At 52.4% G+C, this 6,000-nt stretch overlaps 1 protein-coding gene across 7 annotated transcripts in view; it reads right to left on the bottom strand.

Moving 5' to 3' along the window:
* The window catches only part of STRBP (spermatid perinuclear RNA binding protein), a 72,844-nt gene extending 68,153 nt beyond the window's left edge, over positions 1-4,691 (bottom strand). For 6 of the 7 annotated variants that reach the window (XM_021543685.3, XM_021543686.2, XM_077787929.1 and 3 more), the window contains exon 1: positions 4,590-4,691. The gene's annotated coding sequence lies outside the window, so the exon portion shown is untranslated. Of the gene's footprint in view, positions 1-4,495; positions 4,567-4,589 lie in introns of those variants that run through there. The other variant, XM_077787927.1, reaches the window with a different exon arrangement.
* Positions 4,692-6,000: the final 1,309 nt, after the last annotated feature.

Here is a 6,000-nt window from a genome sequence, read left to right on the forward strand (position 1 = left end):
AAGAGAAACATTATTGTAAGAAGAGCTCAGTACTGTTGGTACACAAACCTTACGACAGATAAATTAGACCTTCGGAAAACAGCATATAATTTACATTTTGTTATGTCAATCACCAGGAGCATCTTAGGGCTCTTAAATAGCACGCCAAACCACAACATAAGGGAACTAATGTAAATCAACACATGTGGCAGGATCACTTAAATTTCCACAATCCAAAAGATCCTTAAAATGGATTTCATTGGATTATTCCTCTTCAACATCCACTTACACCTTTAAGTTACCAACAGATTATGACAATATTTTACTACAGAAGAGTTATAAACTTTTGCATAATTATAGCAAAATCAACGACATAAGACCACAAGGGCTTGGGGTTTAGCAATTAATCCCTGGTCTTTACTACTGGAGAAAGCAATGGGCAGATGTGCAGGTGGCCCAGAGAAACAGCAGCCTGGCTCAGCTGCACGCAAAAGCCAGCCTTGGGTTAGTCCCAGAGCTCTTGGGTTTAGCAGCAAAGGAGGGACAGAGCAGCCCAGGGCCATGCCTTCCATACCCTTCTCAAACAGCAGGACAAATGACATACCCTGATTTTGTTCTGGGGCTTCCCCTATAGGCAGCACCTCGTGCACATTCTGACACGGCACAGGAAATGAGCAGAAAGGTCAGGATGAGCAGTGCACAGCAGAGCTAGGAGCATGAGGCAAAGACCAAGGTGGGGTGGGCTCCAAGAATTCTGTCCCCTCCTATTCCACGATGACTAGAGTCAGAGGACCAGAAACATAAGGTGATTTAGCTACTAAAGAAAGTCTAAAAATCCAGAGTGCAAGATGTTTACTTGCTCATGTCATTCATAAGAATTGCTCTGCAGGTTTTTTGTTAAAGGACGTGAATTGAGGTTTGCAAAGAAGTTGAATAGGAACACTGTCCCTCTGTGAGCTGACACTGACACGAACTGTGACAGTTTTCTGTCATCAGTGCTCAGTGAAAAACTTGGACGTAAGAAGGAAAAACTACACAAGTGCCAAGAACTGCAGAAGTACAACTGGGAAAATACTATCTTTGGCCATGTAGCTTATATCAATTATTGCTTTTAACAAAAGATACCAGCAATTTCAGGTAAGGCTTCTCCTTCCATAAATATCAAGTACAAAGTTTCTGTTTGTCAAATAATTTCACAACTACAACAAATGTAGTCAAAGGTATGGTTTCTACAGAAGAGTTTAGACTTGTATTTTTTTTTTTGTTCTTTAAATCTCTTAACAGTTTTTTCATATTGCTTTAAACAGGAATTTTCCTTTTGATTTCCTCACTGCAGCATATTCAGCAGCAAAGCAATCACCCCTTGCCAATACTGCTGGGTTCCAGGGAATCCAGGACACCACACCAGCCAAGTGCTCCTCATGTGGCCGTTCGGAAAAGCCCTCGCTGTCCCCAGCCCAGTACAAAGTAAGGCACAGACCCCAAAACACTGAAGTCTGCTGTTGGCATGGTAAGAGACACCATAAACACAAACTCAACAAGAGCTGGAGGTGAGCCCAAGGAGGTGCAGACTGACCCTCTGCATCCTCACCCCCCAGCACCTCCCTCCCACCTGCCCTGAGCACTCCCCTCACCCAGCCCAGTCTGTAAATACACAAACTGCCACTGTTCTGCTCTTTCCATATTAATACTTTGACACACTGGCCACTTCTAGGTGTAAGTACCTCACCCCAGGCCAGGACAGTTCCATGTTTTAGCAGACACTTCACCAAGCATGTTCATGGTGGCTTTTCAGACACTCAGAAGCTTGTTAACCAGCCAGAGCCTTTCCCACTCCCCCTTTCCAGCCATGGATATGCTCTTCAAAGAGCTCTGTTTACATGCCAAGCTACAAAGCAACATGGAAAAACTGCAGCTTTTATGAATCTACAGTGAGGTTTTTCACAACATGAAGCTGCTTCTTAGACTACTTTTCTTTTTACAATTTTTTTTAATTTCAAACAAGATTTCACAGTTAAAAAAAAAAACAAAACTCAGACCCCCCACAGGCTTTTGAGGAACATTAACAGAGGGGCTTCAAAAGAAGAGAGCCCTGCAACCTTAAGCACTGCATCCTGAATGAACATCCATGGAAAAACTGCTTACTTACAAGTCAGAAACGAGAGTCACCAAAACCCACATAACCATCACAGTTTAAACTACTCCCATGTTTAGGTTTGGCACTGCTTGCCTTATGCCATCTTCTGTTGTACCTTTCCAACTGCTTACTGTCTTCACACTTACATCTGAGCCTTTGTTTTGAAATCAGTTGTGTCTGAAATTCCTCTAGGACAAGCCACAAAGCTGGGTTTGGTCACTTCCTCAGCAACATTGACATCAGTTACCCCTGGGGCTCCCCAACACACAGGTATTTCTATGTGGAATCTTCCTCCAGTTCTCCAAGAAATCAAGTTCTAGATTTCCACCTCATATTTAGCCTGTCAACCACACAGAGCAAGAACTGGCACTTTATCAGCATCTTCTTTGTGCAGAAATGAGAAATACTGCCAATAGTTCAGGAGAAATGATGAGTCTGGATGAACAGCCCGTGCAAAGAAAGCCCTTTATAAAACCAAACTCTCAAGACTAAAGATTCTCTTTGAACTACACATGCCAAAGCAGCACCAGACTGGCACCATCAGTGATGAGATTCTGAGGAACGGAGCACTGAAAACATTAAACCCTCACTGTAAGCAATCCTACTCTCTTCTCCACATCTCTCCCTGCATTCTACACAACACGAAGCAAAGGGAAATGGCTGGAAAGCTCCAGACAGAAGAAAATTATACATGCTAAGAACTTCCAGAGACAAGTCCAACTTCCTAAAAATGACCAGGAATTTAGTAGAAGCTACAGTCAGCTGCATTCTGCTGACAGATTTCTCCTTCCTCTCTGCACTGGCAGGAAATAACTACAACCCAGCTTGTACACCTTCCATGGAAGAGGTGGGCTCGTTAAATTGGAAAATGCTTTTGCTCTTCAGAGAGAACAACGACCTTGAGCAAACACAGGAGTACAGCAATACAACCTCTCCAGAGACAGGGCCAGGCCTTCCTCGCTTCCCATTCCAAAAGTTTTGCTTTAAGGCCTTCCCTCCAAGTAGCCAGCACTGCTCCATACTCCTTCCTTCCTTCCTCTCTGCCCCCACGGCTGCTTCCTTTGGGTCTCAAAAATGGGTTACCATGTCTTTAAAAATCAAAGACTAGACCAAGTCTGCAAACAGTCCTTTTTTCTCTACTCTTTCCAAAGATGTTAAAGTACTCTGCATGAATGGAGGAAATTATTTTAATTTTCTGTCTTTACCATAGAAGGTCAGGCTTCAAATGTTTGCTAGAACACAAGTATTTTAATTTAAGTTAAACAGCCCAGCTATTTTAATTAACTTACAGTTTCATAAACATTTTTTTGGAACTGGCGATCTGAAATATGTGATACTCTTCACAATAATCCCCACTTAAATCTTTCTTTTCCTTGACCACACTTTGTCGTGAGTTGTCACGACAAAATAGAATAAGTTTTAAAAACTGTTAACAAACTAGAGGACACAGATACAGAAAATAACTAATTCTGATGTATCTAGGACCCCTCCGCATTATAAATTTTCTCTTCTGCCATACTCTGTACAGGAGCTGCTTGGAATTCTCACTCTCTTCTTTCTGCAAATCACAAGGCACCATTTTCGGAGCCATGTAAATTAATAATAAGACATTTAGCCAGATAATGCATATTTCCACTTTGACTCAAAACTCAAGTTTTGCTCTACTCAGTGGCAGGCATGTGGCTCCCCAGTTATCCCTTTCACGCTCTCACTTCCAGAAGGGATAGCGGGTTAATGATTACAAAATCCAGTGCAAAGCAAATACAGAATGAAAGAGGAGGAAAAACCCAAACAAACCATGGACCATAACACTGATGAGTGTTCTCGGAGCCAGGAGCCTGCCCGGAGAGACTCGGCTGCCCCGCGGGGCCGGGGCGCGGAGGGCGCTGCACCGACCGCGCCGGAGCGAACTCCGGGCCGAGCCGCGAGCCCCGGCGGGAGCCGCCCGGCCCGCACCTGGCCGGGACCGCCCGGGGACACCGCGCGGCGGCCCGGCCGCGCCCGCTCCCGCCCCACCTGCGCGCCCCGCGGACAGGTGCGCGCCCCGCGAGCAGGTAACGCGCCCCGCGGACAGGTGCGCGCCCCGCGGACAGGTGCGCGCCCCGCGGACAGGTAACGCGCCCCGCGGACAGGTAACGCGCCCCGCGGACAGGTGCGCGCCCCGCGGACAGGTAACGCGCCCCGCGGGCAGGTAACGCGCCCCGCGAGCAGGTAACGCGCCCCGCGAGCAGGTAACGCGGCCGGCGGAGGGGCGGCCGCCCGCGCACGGCGCCGCCGAGCGCCGAGCCCCCCACCCCTCCCCGCGGAGCCCCCCCGCCCCACCGCGCCCCTCCGGCGCGCAGCAGCGCCCCCCCACCCCGCGCCGCGTCCTGCCCTTGCCTCCTGCCCGCAGTGCCCGGTGCAGTGGGAGGAGCGGTGCCCGGGGACGGGCCGCCCGCGGCCCCGACCCCTCCCCGCCGCCCGCCCGCCTCACCCAGCTCGGCGCCGGCCCCGGCGCTGCCCCGCGGCCCCGTCCCGGCCCCGCGGCCCCGTCCGGCTCCTCCGGCTCCGCAGCGCCGAGCGGGGCTGCGCACGTGACCGCGCCCCGCGCCCCCATAGGCTGCGGCTGCCGGGCAACGCGCGCCCGCCCCTTCCCTGCACCTGAGAGCGCCCTACGCCAACTGCGTACGGGGCGCCGCGCCGCCCTGCGCCAGCTCCGTAGCGCCGCCGACCCGGCCGTTTCCTGCAGGCCGGCGCAGCCTTACGGAATCGGCGTAGGGCGGCTCGGCCCGCCCGGCTCCCCACCTGCGGCCGCCGCTCCCCGCGCATCCCGCGCGGTCCCGCCCGCCGCCTGCGGAGCGGCGCCGCCGCTCGGAGCGCTCCGTGGCCGCGCGGAGCGGCGGCGCTTGAGCCGCACCTGGAAACGCCGCTTGCGTAGAGCCCCTCCGAGAGGTCGGTGTGTGTTACGGACTCTCCGTAATGTCGTCAGCGCGGGCGCCGCACCTGAGGGCTCCCGCCGCGCTGCCGGCGTAGGCGCGAGCGTGCCGGGCGCAGAGCGCGCAGCGCTGAGGGCGCGGGCTGGGCAGGTGTGTGAGGGCAGGGCCGGCCCGGCCCCCGCCGCGCCCGGGGCTCCGCGACGGGCACCGGCACCGGCGGCACAGCGCCCCAGCCCCGGCCGGAGCGTGCATAGCGCCGGCAGCCCCGGCCCCGCCGGCTGAGGGGCGCCGCGCGGGCCCGGGGGCAGGGCTGCGGCACGGCCTCGGCCCCTCACGCGGCGCGCCACCTCGGAGCGTTCAACATCCCGCTGCCAAATCCAGACCACTGCACAAAGAGCAGGTTCCCAGACTGAACTGAGGTAGGGCTTCCATTGAGCTCTCGAGCTCCTTGTGGGATCCGCAGTGGCTGAGGACAAATCAAGGCGCTTTCATGGTGTGTTTGGGCAGGTTGGGCTGCACAAGGAGTGTGGCAGTCAAGGATTTCCATCTTTCTCTTCTAGAGATCAAGACAAGTAGGTTTCAGTTAGTTTTCAGCTCCCTGCAATAGTTCTTCCCAATCCCTGACAGGTGGCTCTTCTAGAGCAGATGGGCCCTGCAGTGGAGATGGAAAGAACTCCCAGGGCTGATGTTCATTGCATTCCAGAGCAGCCCTGATGAGCAGAACCTTTAGGTATGAGGACACTGCTGAGTCTGATGAATTTTATTTCTTCTTTGTACGTGTGTTACATAGCACAGTTACAGAACTCCATAATCCTTCACCATTCCATGTGCTTCAACACTCAAATGGCCAGTCGTCACTTGAGTGCTTCAGAATTTCTGCCAGATTTTCTAGGTTAAGTGCCTTTTAGAACTCAGCTTCCAGCATACATGTGCATGGCAATCATATTCAATATCACTTTTTATACTTTT

The sequence above is a fragment of the Lonchura striata genome, chromosome 22 (assembly GCF_046129695.1).
Source record: "Lonchura striata isolate bLonStr1 chromosome 22, bLonStr1.mat, whole genome shotgun sequence".
Classification (NCBI taxonomy): domain Eukaryota; kingdom Metazoa; phylum Chordata; class Aves; order Passeriformes; family Estrildidae; genus Lonchura; species Lonchura striata.